At 36.3% G+C, this 19,158-nt stretch overlaps 1 protein-coding gene across 1 annotated transcript in view; it reads left to right on the forward strand.

Annotated features, from left to right (window-relative positions):
• Positions 1–19,158, forward strand: part of SGCZ (sarcoglycan zeta) — a 391,368-nt gene that overhangs the window by 170,737 nt on the left and 201,473 nt on the right. The gene's annotated exons all lie outside the window — the stretch shown is intronic.

Below are 19,158 nucleotides of genomic sequence, written 5' to 3' on the forward strand. Positions count from 1 at the left end.
ACCCTGAGTGTGTAACAAGGGCCTCTGCATTTGTTGTTTACCACCTCGAGTTTTCGTATGGGTAAATTTTTCCAATATTTCAGTGGATGATTAATTCACTTGGTAAAATTCAAGTCTTTTGAGGCTAATAAGGGGAATTATTTATGTAAAATAGTAATTTGGATAAAGAGAAGTGATGCTTCCCATATATCATAATCCCTGCAGGTTATCTGAGTCACTTCAAAATTAAACATCAAAACATTTTTACTTTTAACTGTACAGATTAAACGTTTAAATCTAAAGCTTTTAAATGCTAAAGATTCTGAAATGTTGAGCATACTTTTTGTGAAGTTCTAAATGTTTGGGAGTAAATGAGCTTTTTTCTTTTTTTAATTACAAATAAAATATCGAGTGTTTGACACATTTTTCACAAATACTGTAAGATAAAATTGTATTGTTTAATTAGCTAGCTACAATTCATTGTAAAATACTGAACTGATAAGTGCATCTCATTACACAGAAAGTAGTACAAAGAATGCATTTTTTTAAAAGAATCAAAGTACCCAATCCACTGTGTTATAAGAATGAAAAATGAAGTTGTAATTGTCATAGATTAAGCTTCTTGTTTACAAGGATGCATATATTTCAAATAATAATAAAACCTTATCAGTATGAGCTTCATTGTGTACTGTCAATACTAAGTAGTAACTAAGGGGAAAAATGCTGTAGAAACTGATGATATAATGCCACTGGTGGTAGTTTTGGGAAATGGTTAAGAAACTGTATCTTCATAGCAAAAACAAGAATGCAGCTCAGTGGTGGATCAGCATCTCTGGCATACTGTAATTAAAACCTGTGCAGCAGCTGAACAAGAGTGCAGTGAAATCTTGGGAGCACTGAAGTCAGTAAGGAGTGAGCCACTGACTGCACTAGTTGGGAGTTAGCAAGCCCAGGGTGTGTGGGGGGTGTTTTTGTGTGGCTTTTATATATATGTATATATATGTGTGTGTGTGTGTATATATATGTCCAAACTGGTAGTCAAGAAATAAATAATTGTCATAAATGTACATATTTCATTACTGTGGAAAGTAGCTGACCACAGGCAGAGAGGAGATGTTACTAGAGGAGAACAGGTACTTTCTTCATTATGTGTTTTGAAATCTGTGAACTGTCGTCCAGCTTTATTGCAAAGCGTCTGAAATGGTTCATTTGCACACCGCAATACATTGAAGACCTGAGATGATTCATTCCTTGCTCCTATTTAAAGAAAACCAACAAGCATTTAATTTTCCATATCAGTTGCAATGGTTGGTATAGATTTAATTAATTAGACTACAGAATTTGAAAGTTTGTTCCTTCTTTTGGTAACAATTGGAGGGATGCAAGTATTTTGCAGAAAGAGATGGTTTTACATGTGTTTGTAAACAAATAGTCTCTTCAGCAAAATATTTGGCTTTCTGTGATGTCAGTTATAGCTACACTTTTTTGGAGGGAGAGTGCACATTCGACAGATGGATTTCTTTTTCATTAAGCTTCTATTGCATTAGTTTGGCTGCCTGACTCGGGAAAAAGTGATGATGACTATGTAGTTCAGTGCTACAGATAAGGGCAGGTGCAGCTTGAAAAAGTCCCTCCTTAACAATTTATTTAAATGCTATAACAATTTTTGTAAGGCAAATTAGTCCCTCTGGAAAGCAAGAGTTAAAAAGTAAGTAAATCTGGAATTTAATTTTAACAGCATGGACCTTTACTGTGCCAAAATAACATATTAGTCCTTACTGTAAAAATAACAGTTTGTTTGCTTTACCACAGTTATCGGAAACAGTCCTTAGAGAGCATGAATATAAAATGAGTCTTTCGGTGTGGTTCTGCATCATGAAGAAATGAAATAAGTGTTAATTAAAATGATGGACCAAACTTCACTTACAAACATAATCTTCCATACTAAAAGAATTCCAGTCTAAATTTGGAAATGTCTTAATGGGAAATACAAATACTAAAAATAAATACAAAAAAAAAAACTTTGAAAAACTCTTTGAAAAGACTCTTTGGAATAGGAACTGGAAGTGTGTGAGAGGGCATTTCTTTGTTATAGAAGATAAAAATTGCCATTTATTGTATACAGGAAATAGAGATTAGATAGGGAGATTTTAGTTTTCTGTGTATTTCTTTAAAGCTAATATTATACAACTTAATCTTATAGTTACTCATACTTAGACCAAAACTAAAATGTCTGACTGCAAATTCAAAAATAGAAGGGACAGATTCAAAGGCTTGATTTGGGAAAATAAAGCTGAATGCATTGGATTGATATAATTGTTAGCAAAGCATAGTTTACTTTTGTTTTTTTTTTCAGAAAGAGGTGAGGAAAGTTTTTTCCATGGGTTTCCATTCCTTAAAAAAATTACAGATATGGTGCAGGTTAAAAATAAGATGTAGGGGGGAAAAAACAGCTTAAAAAAAAAAAAAAGTTCCAGCCTCTTACTATTTTAACAACCTCATTAAGAGCTATGATTTTCCTCTGTTTTTTTGTATACTATTCCTTCTCCAGTACTGCAGTAGCCTGCCAGCTTTTTTTCCCTCTTCACAATAAGTAAACTTCGATATTTCCACAGATTCTCTACACTGCACCCATTCTTGCAGTGTCACATTTAATCACGCAGCACATATATTCAAGGTCAATAGTCTTCATTTGTGCTTAATCACTGGTCTGTATACTTGATCTCACCTTTAAAGTTATTCTGCCATCCTCACATTCCAATAATACCAGTAGGATCCGTTAATTTTTGTGAGTCGTTCTTGTACTCCAGCCTTATTTCTATATCCAGAACACTTGAGAGTATTCATTTATGCTGTGATCAAATAAGCAGAATGGTTGAATAATTTGCGTGTCCTGGTACTGTGTGTTTTTTCCTGCTGTTGGTCACTCAGTTTGCAAGTCCATCAGGGTATAAATTTGTCTTCAGACAAGAAGTTTTTTTACTGCTGTAAGTGCATTGTCACTTGGTTGTAGTCAAGATAATAACTAGCATCAATTTTCTGTCACTAAGTTTAGACTAGTCGTAGCTTGACCTTGTAGAGAGCAAAGGGAAGTAATAAATGGTTTGAGACCTATGAAAGGTGAATAAGACTGTGCAAGTGAAAGCTGTGTCCTGCTTTAGAAGCCTACTAAAGGACCTAAGGGTTAGATGGAAAATTAAGGATGACTCAGCCTGTAGGAAAAGATGCCACAATGGATAACAGTATGGGAAAGGAGACCAGATATAGGATTGGTTTGGTGGGAGGGGAGTTCTATAGGAAAATTTTAAAATATTTATATATTAAAAATATAAAAATAAATATGCACCCACACCCCTCTTTACTCCAAGATATGCAAACCTATTACTTGAACACTGCCTCCTCCAATGCCGAGGTGACCGAGTAGGTTGCTATGCAGTGACACTGCTCTGCTGGTGCTAGAAGAAGTTTAAGGGTGATAAAACAAGGTATCTCTTCGCCTTACCTCCATCCATACAGAAAGGAACTAAACTTCTGTTCTGTTAGGGACACTTCATGTGTCTGGGAGAGGTGGGGGAGGAGGAAGGTGGAATTTGATAAGTGTTTTCCTGCTTGCATAGAAAGAAAATAAACTAGCTTCATGGGACGATGTTTAAAGACTGCTGTTGCCCAACATAAGAATTTCAGTAAGTACAGACTGTAAAAGATATGGACAAAAACGCCTTTACTTTTAAATAAGGCATTGCATAAAGCATGTTGATGGAGTCTGTATGCGTTATGGATCATCAAAGCTATAGAAGCTGAATCTAGACTGATAGACCCAAGGCCCAGGACTTGAACCATGGGTTTTGACCCATGGGTTTTGGCAGGGGAGGGGACCTTGGGTAACAGGCAATGTGTTATTCTAGGTCTAGAGTTATAAATTGAAACACATATGTAATCTTACTTCTATCTTTTGATTCCATTCTCACAGTGAATGACTACCTAAATTTTTCATGGTTAGGACTAACAAATACTGTTCACACCAATGTGAAATGTAGGCTTCCAAAAGGAAGCTAATATATATTATGTCAAAAACCCAAAAATGTTTAACTGCTTTTTAAGTTAGACATTTGCAAGCTACTGCAGGCATTTAATCTATTTTTACCCATTCATTAAAAATCAGCATAAAAGGATTCTGCATGCTTTGTATAAGTTGGTATATATTTATCCACTTGATTATTTCACTTTCTGATGGGAATAGACATAAGACTCCTACTAGAGTCTAAATAAGATCTACAGAGTTATTCAGTGAGTTAAGGTTTTCTCTTGGATGGATGAAAGATGGAGTTTCTCAGTAGATTTGCAAGCAATTTATTAAGGAGATAAATATATTCCTGGTGGGGAAAACTGAATGATGGATGTGAGTGTTGGATCAGGACTACCCAGCTGCCCTATGGTTTGGCTTGGCGTAGGCCTTAGAGCTCCTTTATCTAATGTCAAATTGGCTGAACACCTGGAAAAGGGGTTCACAGGCAGCTTCTGTATGTGCACATGCTATTAATTGTATAATTATCTCTGATCCTTTTTAATTAATTTCCTGTTGGATGTTATTTGGAGTCTCCTTCTCTGGAGATCTTCAAAACCCGCTTGGATGCAGTCCTCTGCCACGTGCTCTAGGTGACCCTGCGTATGCAGGGGGGTTGGACTAGATGATCTCTAGAGGTCCCTTCCAACCCTAAGCATTCTATGATTCTATGATTTGTCAACTGCGGACAGTATAGAAAATTTAATAGTATTAAAAGATGTAACTGTTTTATGCTACGATATAAAATTTCCAAAAGCAGGGATATGGGAAGTGGGGAAAGTTAGGAATCTTTTCTTGCATCCTCAGGCTCATTAATATATCCATATTGTGTTGCCTCTATGTTCATTGGTCTCATCAGGCAGCTTCTAACTTCATTTTTCATTAATTTAAACAAATCATAGTTTTATAGCTAAAACAAAGGCAATAGTGGGTGAGAATTAGCAATTAGTGTTGCTAAATTCAGTATCTCAACTGCATTAAATTGACAAGGATATCTCTGAAATATTTTTTGTTTTATTTAGAAACTAAACCACTTTAAAAACTGTTTGTCTAATGGCTTAAAATTGGGATGTGAGATTTTTTTTTTTTTTCCCCCCTCTGTTCAGAAATAGGAGATCTCTGGAAGGATTTCAGAATTTGAGCATTCTTTGGTAATTCGAAGCAGGTCATACCATCACAAACTGCTCTGGTCTACTGTGGGTAATGAAATACATGTGTTACACACTGATTAAATTTGAATGTCAAATTAGATGACTAATTATGTTGACAGTACAATTGTATACTGTATTAGATGACCATGAAAACAGGCCCACCCTGATGTTAGAGTATCTTTGTTTAGATGGATGCTTGTAGCAACAAAGAACTTGTAGAATTGTATAAATGTGTTTGTCAAGAAATTTCCCTTAGCAGTAAAAGTGTGTGGTCTGGAAGTTTTGTAGACCTGTTCACTTGTAATTCTGTTTTTTCTGGAAAACATTATGGTAGAATTATCTAGGTAGGCATTTGCTTATTCCAAATAGCTGGAGTGATTATGGAACTCTGTAGTAAGACGAAGCTCTCCTTGTTGGGCTTGTGTTGGTAAATGCTGTGCACGGGGACCCTCTCTGGCTTGTAAGACACGTGATGGTTGGTGGCTGTGTTGACCGCTGGATCGTGCTTTGAAGTTTTTTGGGATAATGATCTTTAATTAGACTAAAATAATGCCAGGAGTTGCTGTAACATGTTAAAGACATCTGTAACTGAGTCTCAATGCCTTTTGATTTTTTTTAGGTTGTAAGAGGTAGTATGTGGATAGGTCTGTACTTATTAATATAGACTAACTGAAGAATCTGAGAAAGAGTTATGGTAAAAGAATTAAGTTAAAAGAGATGGAGTTTCCAAGTAAGTGTTGTCGAACTTCTACCCTCCATCCCATTCAGGATGTAGTGTGTGTGTTTGTTTTTAACATAAAAGGTGTGTTATAATTACTCAGTATGTTGTAATCTAATCATTGCAAAAACAGTCTAAAACTCCCTGACCACTACTTTTTCACCAACAATAGAGTTTATTTAAATAATGTACCTTTTAAACTAGAATACATTTGCATTTTTTTCTGTTCTTATGGCTAAAATAAATCTTTGTCACACTTGGAAACAAAGTTGGAATGTTAATTTTTCTTTCCTCTCTTTCTTCACTACTTTTAATCACGTATGCAAGATAATATATATTTTTTTACTAGCTCATTAATGAAGAACATTACTATGAAATAGTAATAATGAAATAAAAATATGGGAAAAAGAATACAGAAGAATAAAGGTATTTTATTTTTAGGTCCACAAACCTTTAACCTTCTGCTCCCTACCCCTTTTTTTCCTTACAAAACAACAAAAAAAAACTGGTCTGCCACATTAGAGCATGGTCCCAGACTTTTCTGATAAATGAGAACTTCTCCATCTCCCAGATAATGACCTTCATCATTATGGATGATACAAACTCAAGAGTCCAAAGTCCAAGCAATTCAGTTCTGTTTAACCTAGGAATTGCTCCTCAATCTTGCAAGGATCAGTGCAAGAACTCTTTCTCCATGCTGTTGCTGAAAACAAGTATGTAAATGAGTGCATTTAGCCAATGCATGCTTATATATTATGTTGAAAAAGAAGATAAGTGTTCCTTTTTACTGTAAAAAATTGGGGGACTGAAGTGTGTTAGTAAGTGAATAAAAAAGATCACCTCTGCAATTCTTGCATTTTCTCATGTTCTCGTTTTTTCACTTGACTCATCATAGGAGAGAGCTGTTTTGCTGCAGAATTTTTTAGATTATGACTTCTTGCTACAAAGGGTTGTCGCTGGTTTACTTATTGTTGCAAGATTATTCAGAGCAGTGCTAAAATGTCTAAGTCTTTATAACAGAATACAGACTAGAATTTTAACAAGGATAAACATGTATTTACCCCTTTCATTGCCCATCTGCCCTTGCATGTAATGTCATTCTGACTTCTGAATGAAATACTAAAAGTATGACTGATTTTTCTTTGTGTATCTCTGTTTTCAGGTAGAATGGAATCTAAAATAATATTTATATACTTTTCACATACTCTGCTTTCTAAACAGTTGTTATAACTCTATTTTTAACTGTAAGATTTAAAAAAAATAGTTTTTTTTTTCCTTTGGGTTTCAACTGTCATACTGTTAATTATTACAATATAGGCTAGAGTTATCTTTCTGTTGCTTTAAATTTAGATTGGGTTTGAAGAAATTGTATAAATTGCACTTGTAAAGAGGGCTTTTATTTATTAGTTTTAAGTCTTTTAAAACAGAAAATACATATTTAGCTTTTCCAAATGATTTAAACAGTAGACTGTGTTTGTATTTCTGTGTGCTTGGTAAATTCTGTGTGGTTTATATGGGTTTCCTAGAGGCAAAGCTTAACTGAGGTTGTTTCAGTTCTACTTAAATGAGACAGAGAAGAAGCCATTAGGAGTAAGCTAACAAATTTCAGCTCATCCCTGTATTTTTAGATTGCAATAATACAGTTATCATTGCTGAAAATCTAGGAACCAAGTATTTATGTCTTTTTCAAGAAAACCTCTTTGTTTTAACATTTATTCGAATGTCTAATCAAAGTCTTACGGAAGTCAATAGAAAATCTTTCAGATGAGCCTGTGTTTAATAGCTTTATTTGCTAATGCACTTTTGAGATGCTTTTCCTAGTGAAAAACTACATCTAGAATTGATTCCCCCTGCCACTGAGCTGCAACAGTTGACACATCCCTGTTGCTGAATTGCAGGGCTCAGTTCCGATAGGCTTTTTGGCCAGTGCAATGCTCGAACAGCTCGAGGCTTGTTAGCTCCCCCCGAACACGCGTTCGTTAGCAGGACTCGGTGGGACTTGGGTGGATGTGATGGTGCTGCTGCTGTTGGAGCACAGCGAGACCTGCTGCAGCACGACCCACTGTGTGCCCGGCATCCCAAGGAAGCTTCCCAGCGATGCTGGCGTCTCTTCCCTTTCTCCTCGCCTTCATGTTTGTCAGGGTAGTTAGATAGCTCTTATCCAGATGTGTAAGGATGCTATTAGTATGTAGATTTTTGTAGCTTAAGACTTATCCTATTTATAACCCAGCAATTAGACGTTCTCTTGAGAACCGTGAATTTAAGCAGAAGCTCTGCATGAGGCAAAGAAAGGCTTTAAATCCCTGTTTGATGCATTCCTGATGTCTGCATTATTGAGTGAAAGTTGGAGGATGAAAAGCAGCATGTTCTGTGACTATTCCCAGGAAGCTGGGCAATGGAAGCCCATAGGTGCAAGTTGGGCCTTTCCTAGCAAATGCTGCTGTTGCTGCAGTGTTCCTCATTTCTTGTGTTTGTTCAGAAAAGCAGCATGAGCTGCCAAAATTAGCCCTGGGCCCTTTCTACTCCAAACCAGAGTTGGAGATGGGGTGGGAAGTCTCTCTCAGCCTCCATCTCAAACGGCGTTCACCCAAGCTTGGCAGACACATGGAACAATTTCTCCTGAATCTTTCAGCAAAGTGTGAAAATATTTAAACAGGCCCAAGCTTGTAAGCTCATATATGAGCCTCTTGGCTCTTCACTGCCTTGGAGTGCCTTGGCTGCAGTGATGATGGCAGAAAAGAGCTGGAGCAGAGGCAGGAAAGCAGTGCTCTTTCTTCCTTTGGCCTTAAGTTACTTTATCCAACTGGAAAAGGCTTACAAAGCACTGAAATATCGCACTGAGGTATGATTTAAATGGAAAAAAAAAAAGATCTGGTAACTTTAATGATTAAAAGTCATAGTCACAGTGCAGTATTTCCTATACATTTTTTTCCCTATATTCTATATACAATTCTTGTGTATGTTAAAGTATGTACACTGCATATACCAAATAGTCTGTGTACGCTATATCTCTGTTCCTTCGATATAGAGGATATTGTCATTTAGCAGATACATTTTGAGGTATATTTAGGGCTAGTCGTGCACTCTTCTGCTGTTTCAGTGTGTTTCAGTGTTTGGATTCATTAGTGTAATTTCAGGCATTTGCCAGAGGATGCTGAGAGAAGCTTGGTTGCTCTTGACTGTCCATATTTTCTTGTTGGTCAGCAGCTGACACTTCTGCTCCTCCTCTTTTGATACGACAATAGAGAAAATTTAGCTAAATAGGCTGCTAACGTGCTAACCTCATTTGAATGACTAAATTCCACTACTAGAGTTAGATATTGGTATGCTAGGGCTGTATGATGGGTGGTGGAGACACTGGAAAAGGTGTTTTTGTGTGTGTTACACTGGGGGCGGGGGGATGCTGGATGATGAACCGGTTGCTTGCATATTGTACAGACTCGCTATTGATTAGCGCAATTTAGGAGTGGAACAGTTTGCGCTTGTATCTTGGGTGACAGGAAAATATATGTCCCTAACCTCCCACCCATACAAAATAGCCAACTCTGCAATATGGAGCAGCAGCAAATTCAGCTGTAATTGATATATTTAAAGCTAGATAATTGATGATTAGTATTATTTAATTATAAGCTGTACATTTGCCTTTTAATTATGTACACCAAGAAAACTGTGGAGTAATATTACAAGTAGGTAAAGGAAATGAACAGTAAATGAAGAGTTGCCAGCTTTTAATTGTGCAGATGAGCAGCACTGCAGAAGAATTATTTAATCTTTTTGTGCTTAGAATTGTAAATCCATCCTCATGATTGTGTTTAGAAAAAAAAAATGAAGTGGGATTTGTACAACCTCTTTTCCCATAGATCTTTGCCATGAATAAGATGGAGCGGAAATATCAGCAATGTTATGAGACAGAATGGGTCAAGATTATAGAATTGAAATACTACCGCCAATATTCTTCCTGTAGCGATATCCTGCAATATTGCATGGCATTACTCAAGAAATAAGATACCTTCTCTTCCCGATTGGTTTACATAAGATTTTTAGTGAACGTTTTATTAGCACTGTAGAGCTGTGTATTTTTATGCTCTTTCTGCTGTGGAACCCAGCTGGGTGTCTAAGCTCTGACTCTTAGCAGCTGGTAGGATTTGCTTGGGCTCCTCCTGCTCCTGCAGTGCCCTGACTTGTATTCCTGGGGGATTCTGTCTTCTCCAGTGAATTCTACAGCCCAGTGCCCTTCTTGCAGGCTCTGTATGTCGTGCTCTGGTGTGAGTTTGATGAGTAAAAAGTCCTGAAAGGTGGTGTGAATTTGTAGTCTCTTCCCGTCACCATAAAGAAAATGCATCTGAGCTTCAGTGATGCTGGCAGCAAGATGTGCATTTTTTTAAAATTCGTTGAAGGAGGAAAGAAAGCCCTGCAAAATAGTGTTATGACAGAGGGGTACGTCATGAATGAAGCACATTTAGGAGATGGATTTACTCACTGCTTTGTGTATGCTCCTTTTACCTTAATGTGAGGAAAAAGTAAGAGTTAAGTGAGAGCACTGTCTGTCACTGCAGCTTGATTGAGTTTTCTTTCTCTGAGAGGTGAGTCTTGACTTTATAACCCAGTTTGACTTTCATACTTATAAAAACCTGCACTGAGATACAGGACTTTGCTCACCTGTGATACTGAAGAACAGATAGATTGACATACCCTGAGCAATGGAGGTAATCCCCTAGCTGTCTGGAACCCCAAATATAATTTCTTAAATTTGGGAGATTCAGATATGCTGCACCAAGAGCACTGTATAACACTGTGAAGTATCAAATGTATTAAAATATTTTTTGTCTTACTGATTTTCTAAGGGACTGGAATTGTGGCATAGAAACACCATTTGGAAAACTTCAGTATACTTTAGAGACTGGAAAACCTAAAATTCAGGAAGTGATCCAAACTTACTCTAGCACATAGGCATTTTGGATAAGATTTGTCAGAACCTGGAAATTTCACATATAAAAGGCAGCATTCCCTATATCATTAAAACACTGTCATTTAATGCCTTTTTTTTTTTTTTTTTTTTTTACTTTTGCAGTATTTTTTTCAGTATTTTTTTTGGCAGTGCCACTTCATGACCAATGACAGAAAACAGCAAACAGCAAGTTGGTTGGCAGATCACCCTCAAAGGGTTTTATTTGTCATGAGCATCCAAAAAGTCTAGCTATTTAGTTTAACTAAATAAATGCAGTTGTTTATGCAGTTGCAGATGTTTAAGGCCATGTTAAGATGTTAAGCTATTAAGATGTTTGATTTAGGACACAGCACTTAAGTTGCTGTGAGCAGCACTCAGCTTCTGTATTATCTATTTTAATAAATCTTATATATAATAAATATATAAATATGCAATATATATGTATACGTAAGTATATATACATAAATATATATATAATATATATTTAATATAAATATATAACAAATCTTAATAAATCTTATATATCTTAATAAATCTTCCCTGTTCAGAATAATGTTTTAAAGAGTTTTATTGATTTTTAAAGAGTTTTATCACTCTAATTGTTGGTACGTTCATTTAGTCAGTATGTTTGCTGACATGAGCATGAGGGCTCAGTCATTCAGGATATTTTCTGAGATCAGATTCTGTTTGCAGAACAAGCTCATTGTAATGTGTTACAGGAGACTGTAACTGTTGGTTATTCATTTGTGTTTTACCATGTACAGCAACCTGGATTGTGTTGCTGTATGTGTTATTTGTGTTTTTCTCTCTAGAAGGGTTCTAAAACTTGTCTTGAATTATTTATATGTGTAGCCGTCAACATAAACTGACAGCAGAAGTCATGCTTATGTTTAGCTCTGCACAGGTAAATTGTGTCTAGTGACTGGAAAGAGGAATTTGCCAGGTTGCCAGCTCACGTGTCCATGCAGAAATGTGTGTTCTTCATTGGCCCTGTAGCGATAAATTTGCAATCTGAGCTTAGCTTTAATTGTCACTGCCACTTGTTCTTAAAATTTCCAGGAGATGAAAAGCTCAAGGCTGGAAAAGAAAATTTTATGATATTGGTTCTACTGTAATCAGTTTTGAAAAATAAACAGGGCAAGCTTACAGCAAATAGTACCGGGTGTTACATTGCTCTTGCTATGAGGTTAGTCAGCAGCAGCATCCTTCTTTCCCTTCATGCTTTTGCAACCATCAAAGGCATTGCCATTACTGAGCAGGGCTGGAGTAGCACAGATTTGCTCTGCTTATTACCTGTTGATGTGTCTTATGTATTAAAAAATAGATTGTATATTGAAAAGCATGAAAAAATGAATATCTTTTCTGGTTGAAGAAGAAAACAGCACTTGGTCACAGGAAGGAAACAGAGGTGTGCAGGTGGATACATTTCAACTCACTCTACTTCAGTCACCTCTAGCTGGACTTGTACTAATTTGGAGTCTGGCCAGAAGGTGACTTTGGGCAGTCTATATAATTTAGAAAGACTGAGTAAGGCAGAGAACATGCTTCTTTAGAAGTTGTGTATTCCGTAGTAGATTTTTTTTTTTAAAAAAAGCCTTTTAAAGAAAAAAATCTATGTGAAAAAATACACTTTTTTGTATATGTATTATAAAAAATTATGTATTTTTTTTTCTAATTGATGAAAGGTATTTAGGAGATTCTTGTATTTTCAAGGCTCTGGATGCTTGCAAATAATTTAAACAGTTTCTGCCTGCTTCTCCTTATTTAGGATTTGTGAATTTCTCATCTAAACAGAACTGAATCCTTTTAAAGGAACAGAAATATGTCATTTTTAGAAGCTTGTTAGCTCAAAGATGAAAACCAGTTAAAAATAACAGTGAATATTACTATAAGGCATAAAACTACTTAAACATAGAAAACAGTTGGAAGAACATATTTCCCACAGGATTTTTAATTACGCATAATCTTACCATCAAAACCTTTAGTGTTCCTGTCAATATGCATATGTAGCTTGGCTTTAGGGATTTTTTCAGAGTATGCAAAAAGAAAAACAACTTCCTTTATTACTTTTTTTGAGAAGATAAATTTAAATTGATTGCCATTAAAAGTGATTTTTGGGTAATGCAAGTTGTTCCTTTCAAAAGCTTCTGAGGAAATGTAACAACTCCTGGAAATTTTAGAATAAGTCATTGTTGCAGAACGTTGGTGAGAAGATTGACTGAAGACCCAAGTAGGTCCCTTTTCTCCCCTGTCAAATTTCTATGCATAATTATTGTTAGTTTAACTGTAAATTTGTCCAAGTTAACATTAGCTGCCAGCTTCAGATTTGCCTCAATGAGTGGAATATCTTTTCAATTGAAAAATATAGGTAGTTATATAGTATAAATTTTCCCAGATACCTTTTTTCCTGTGGTGTTTTCAAGTTCTCAATCTAGTCTAAAATGTCTAGTCTAAGGCATATTTCATTATACTCTAGATTTCCAAATTCAAGCAGTCCTCCCCTATAATTGTCATCTATCCTGGAGCAGTACAGGCTACAAATAAAGCTAAGCAATACAGTTACAAGATCAGAACACAAACTTCCTTAATTTATCCTTGGATTGCAGATGCATTTATCTCAAATTTTCTCAATTTCATTGTTAAAGGTTTTCTTGACTGGGATATGGGTGAGTTATTTGGCACTACTTTGTAGGAAATGGCTTCCTGAAATCTTGCAGCACCCTGTTTTTATTATAAAACTTAGTTCATATTCAGCTCTTAATTGTGTATCTGACATACATGCGTGTCTTTAGAATTCTTAAAACTTGTGCTTCATTCTTAATCTTTTAGTTCTTTATGAAAAATACAGAATATAGTTTGAATAAAACTTGATTTTTTTTTCCTGAAATATTTCTAAGATAATCTAATTTCCTGAATAATCTAATTTTCCTGAAATATTTCTAAGATAATCATTGACCTAACAGGATCAAAATATTTGCACTGAATTCCAACTTTTTTCATCGGGAATAAACAAACATAGGCATTGAAGTGTTTCTAGTGCTTAAAAGCATTTGTGCTTATATAATTGTTGGTCACTTCTCAGGCAATTTGTGTTCTCTGTTGTAGCTGAATCTTGTGTTTTGCTGTCTAGTCAGCCAAAATAGTGATTCGTAGCTATAGGGACATTTTTAAAGCGGGCTTGCTGTTTTGAAAAATTCAAAGACTTAGGTATTCTTCAGTGTCTCTTGAAAGGCTAAATAATGTTTACAACCTGTGGATATATGTGCAAGGTTTTTTTTGGCTGAATTCCAAGTAAATTGTTAGTTTACTAATCCATTATTACTTGCCCTTTTGTTGCTATTACAGCAGCACTTGCATAATGAAATGTCAGATTTTTTTTTGTGGTTGTGTTTTGAGGCTTCAGTACTTCATTTTTTCTACATGTACTCTTATTATTTTCTTGACACTGAAGACCTTTTGCATGTATACTTTTTATTTTTTAAATAAAGAATAGCTACAAGACTAAATCAATTTAAAAAAAAAAAAAAAAAGAGAAAAAATCATTGTTCTGATGAAGACCACAGGAAAAAAAATTCTGAAATAAAAATGCTGATAGGTAGCGAGCATATGTTTCCTTTACTGGCTGACTACTTTTCAACCATTCAAAGAGAAGGGGGAAAAAAATAAAAAATTGAATTTTAACATGGCCGTGTTTCACACAGAATCTAATGTCTTTGGCATAGGCGGCAAGTTGAAGATCAGCCTATGCATCAATTCAGTCTCATAACAAGTTTCATAAGATTGCTGCAGAGGCCACATGTTCTCAGGCAGTTGTGAAAAGCTGTATTGAAGCCTGGAGGTATATTGCTATTCCAATATGAGTGTGAAGCAGTGCTTTTTCTCAAAAATAGGTGTTTGTTAGGGCAGGATTCCAGCTACCTCTCCAGGTTTGCATTCTGTTATTTGGAACAGGATAAGCCTCTGAGAAAAGAGCACTGGAGAGATTAGCAATGAAAATAAATGAATAATATAAAAGCATCGTAATGCAAACTCTCCTAAAGGTCACTTCTGGAAACACAGACTGTCAAATCACATTAATTTCAGGGAGACTTTACTGAAGTCTTGGTCAAGATGTGCTCTTTCAAGAAGTTGCATTTGTCATAGAATTTTTGGTATTATTTTAGTAAGTACTGACTTTACCAATGAAATCAATGCTGGTTTAACATGACATTATATATTTGTAACCTAAATGGTAAAACTTTGATTATATTTCATTTGGTCAAATTGACTTTTGAAAAGAGTTCAATGAGCTATTGAGATATCCTGACACGAAGTAGGAGGCATCTGCACACATGGCAGGGCTCAGGAGGATTTTCTAAAAGGAGAAAACTTTAGAAAATACTGGGAAATCATGAAGGGTCTTTTTGTTTGTTTTTTTCTAGACAGGAAAGAATAAAGAGCAGTTGTAGGGGAAAATTTTTCGGGCCTGAGGTAGCCAGACAGAGGTTGGCTTCTTATGGCTTTTATGGGAATGATCCCTAGGACAGGAGAGTGGGGCAGGATCAGGGTGCAGGGCTGACACGGCTGTGCAGGGCAGGCCGGGGCGCATCTGCTGGGAGCTGCCCTAACTTCTGAAATTGAGGGAGGTCCGAAAGGAACGACAAGCATCTTCAAAAGCTAAGGGGAAGAAGCTCAATCATCGTGTAAATTGAATCGAGTTGCACTGAAGTAAATTTAAATGGTTGTTTGCAGGGCTTTTGGACCAAATCAATGGGAAAAACAATATAGGTGTGGAGCTGTAAGAAGTCTAGATTTGAACTCATGTAATTCTTGCCTCTTCAAGTAATGAATAGGTAGTGACAAAACTATGTCATCAAACGGCACAAAACAGAAGCCAGAAGAGTGAGAGCTCCGATCGAACAGGCAGAAGAGAGGAAGAGGTGAGGGGGGAACATTCAATTGCAAGTGTTGACAAAGTAGATGAAGAATATTTTTTAGGATAGTGACCAAAACGACACAAATCTGATGGAAAGGAGGTGAAGAGAACTGTAGTTAAAAACCTCAAAATATATAGAGAGGCTAATGATAAATCCTGTTCTTGGTATCATTGGAAAAGTAGAAGAAAGTCTGTTATATATATGCCCGACCAAGACAACAAAGCCTAGGAAAGAAAGGCTGTGAATGATATTTTTGCATCCATCTGTTCTGTGATTTAGTGCAATACAGTGCTGGAGTCCTCTTTTGATATTCAGAGTATATTAAAGATATATCTCAACCAAGTACAGTTGTGAGTCAGTCTCATCACACTACAAAGCAGAGAAAATTCAGTGTAGATAAAGGTGAAGTAAGGACAGCAAATGGAATCCTGCATGTTATTAGATGAAAAGAGAAGGGAATAAAAAATGTAATTTTGCCATCATATGAACACAAGGTGGACCATGTTTTGAACACTATGCTCTTTTCTTGTTCCTCAGCACAAAAAAATGGCCTGGAAAAGATCTGGGACAGATATGCATAAGGACATTTAAGATGGTCATAGGTACAAAAAAAAAAATATACAGCAAGCTTAGATAGAAGTATTTGGTTTCTATCTGAAAGGTCCTTGGCCATCAAGTTTCAGAAACTTGAAAGCATGGCACAAATCACTTGATCATTTTGTTGAAGGATAGTCTTTTCTAGGTACATATTGTTAAATATTGTTGTAGAATCTTAATCTCATTTTGTATTTTGTTGCTGTTGTTGTATCTACCTTATGTTCTTATGTGACTCAGCTTACAGGGATCACTGAAATATAGAACTGTAGTACAGGACAGGACTTAGTGTTGTTCATCAGTTATACATCAATTAAATCTCATTTATATTATGATAGTTTTGATTGCTACGTATATAGTAAGTAATGGGTGACTGTGCAATAACACACAAATTCAAGTAGCTATGGAGTTGGAGTTTGTCACTCAGCAGCTTCAGGCCTGTGCAAACCTTCCCACATGATAAACTGAAGAAGATCCAATGGTAACCAAAGAGAACAAACAAAAATAATGTTTGGATTTAAAATTGGTTCTGCTGACTCGTGCTCTGATCCTCTACATGTGTTTATAAGGCTCTTTAAGTGATTACAATTCAAGACTGTGAAATCAGCCCATTTAAATATTCTCTGTGGGGTTCTTTAAATGGTAAGGGACTGAAGAATACAGTAATGGTAAGGGTAATGTGATTTTTTTTTTTTTCTGATTGAATTAACTGACTTAAGCAATTCCTAAGTTTGGGAGAAAGGGGACTGCACTTTTGCATATCATTTATTTATATTTTTTTTCATAGTACATTAGGTTGTGCTTTATATGTTCCTGTGTATATATCTTGTACTTATTCCCTCTTCAAATTTTTCTGGTCTGTCATAAATTTTGGACAAATGTCTTCATTAATAATCTGTACTCATGTGTGGAAGTCTTAACAGTAACAAGATGACTGTAACATAAAATTGTTAATATTAATGATTCTTAAACTGATTGTTATTGAGTCATTTTTTGCTTGTTTTATTTGGCAGTAAGTTTTTTTAATACTGTATTTGGTATAATTCCAGGTGCACAGCGTTTATCTCTGTCTGCCAGTTCCTGTCCTTGCAATACTACCACTCATCTCACTTATCACTGCAGTTTTGTTCCTTTAAATGGCTTTTTAGGTAATGCAGAAAATTGGATAGCAGTTATATTTGAGTTCATATCTTAACTAATTGAAATGATTTTTTGGGGCTTGTTAAAACACCTCACAGTTATTTTCCTCTAAAGACATCTAAAACTGTAATTATTGCAAATTTGTGTTAGTTAAATTATCTGTTACTAAATAAGCAAATATTGGATAATTTGCAACTTTTTTTTGTAAAGGGTGAAAAATTAATGGTATTAGTAAGAAAGTTGGTTAAAAGGACTTTAAGGAGAAAGTGTATGTGTTCTTCAGACTAGCTTAATGTTAGTTAGCATCGATAGACTTAGTGTATTGCTGCAATGAATATTTTTAAAACTTAATATTTCATAAATCTTCCAACTATAGACTGAATGTAAAGAACTTAATATGTAAATGTCCTGATGATTTATTTTAAAAACAGCTATTTTTTTATGTTTAAATATCAAAACCCAGGCAAAGAACAACCTGTAAAGAAACCTTAGTGAGACTTTCTACTGCGTCAAAATGATGCCTCATTTTCAATACAGTTCATAAGTTCCCCAACGTTTCGTTGGCTTTTTTGCCTGCTGTTGTACACTGAGCAGATGATTTCAAGCAGTAGCACTAATGACTCACAGCTTGTGGAAGGAGTGTTTGTGGAAGAATTGTTTGAAAGCAGGAACTGAGAGGAAAACTAGGGCCTAACACAGCTCTGGCATTACAGAGGCCTGCTTGGGGTGCTACACAGTTGCCACTTCCAGGATGGTTGGTACGCACGGACTCTGCTCCTCCACGGTTCCCTGGGCAACGTAATCTGCCCTCCTCGCAGCTGCAAAAGGGAGTAACGGAGGATGGAGCGGGGTGAAGGCTCCGCGGCCAAACTCTGTTGCACTCCCTGTGCTGGGCTGCTGATAAGCTGCACAGTGGCTGTCTAATGAGAGATATACGATAACAAGTCCGGTGCTGAGCCAGCAAAGGTGGCAAATGATGAACTTTGCTTGAACTTTGCTCATTATAACGTGAAAACCGTACCTCCATCCCAAAAGTTACCCGCCTCCGAGGTACGACCACCCCTCACTGAGCATGCGCTCTAGATTTTCGGTTGACTGTACCTTTAAATGAAAGCGAGAAACTTTTTCACCAATCAATAACAATATTAAGTATGACTCTAGTCACTCAAGCTCCACCTGAATGTAAAGAAAAGTGTAAAAAGGTGAACTAAGGATGAAAAGTTGGGGGGAAGAAACCATCGTAACTCCTGGGTCAGTCGACAGGCTGATCCCCCTTCCCTCCCCTCACGCTGGGACGCTGCCTGAGGAGACTCGAGACTGAGAGCCCTCTCCCATCTTCTGGGGTGAGTGATGATTGCACATTTATACATCAGAGCTAGCTAAAAATCCCACGCTCTAGTAGAGAATTTCCTGTACTGACATCCGAAACCTGCTTTGTAAATGTTGCATTTGAATAAATCATACTGTTTGTGAACTCGACTACTTGTTTGGGGGGAGGCGATCGGACCTACAGTTGACAGACTGTTCGTGAATCCGATACTGCCAGAGTCGAGCTTATAGTTGGTGACACTATTTGGGAACTCGATTCGCTCTTAGGAAGGCGATCGGACCTACGGTCCACGGACTGTTCGTGAATCCGATACTGCCAG

The sequence above is a fragment of the Tinamus guttatus genome, unplaced genomic scaffold (genome assembly GCF_059628265.1).
Source record: "Tinamus guttatus ecotype Peru unplaced genomic scaffold, ASM5962826v1 Tinamus_guttatus_pri_ptg000213l, whole genome shotgun sequence".
NCBI lineage: Eukaryota > Metazoa > Chordata > Aves > Tinamiformes > Tinamidae > Tinamus > Tinamus guttatus.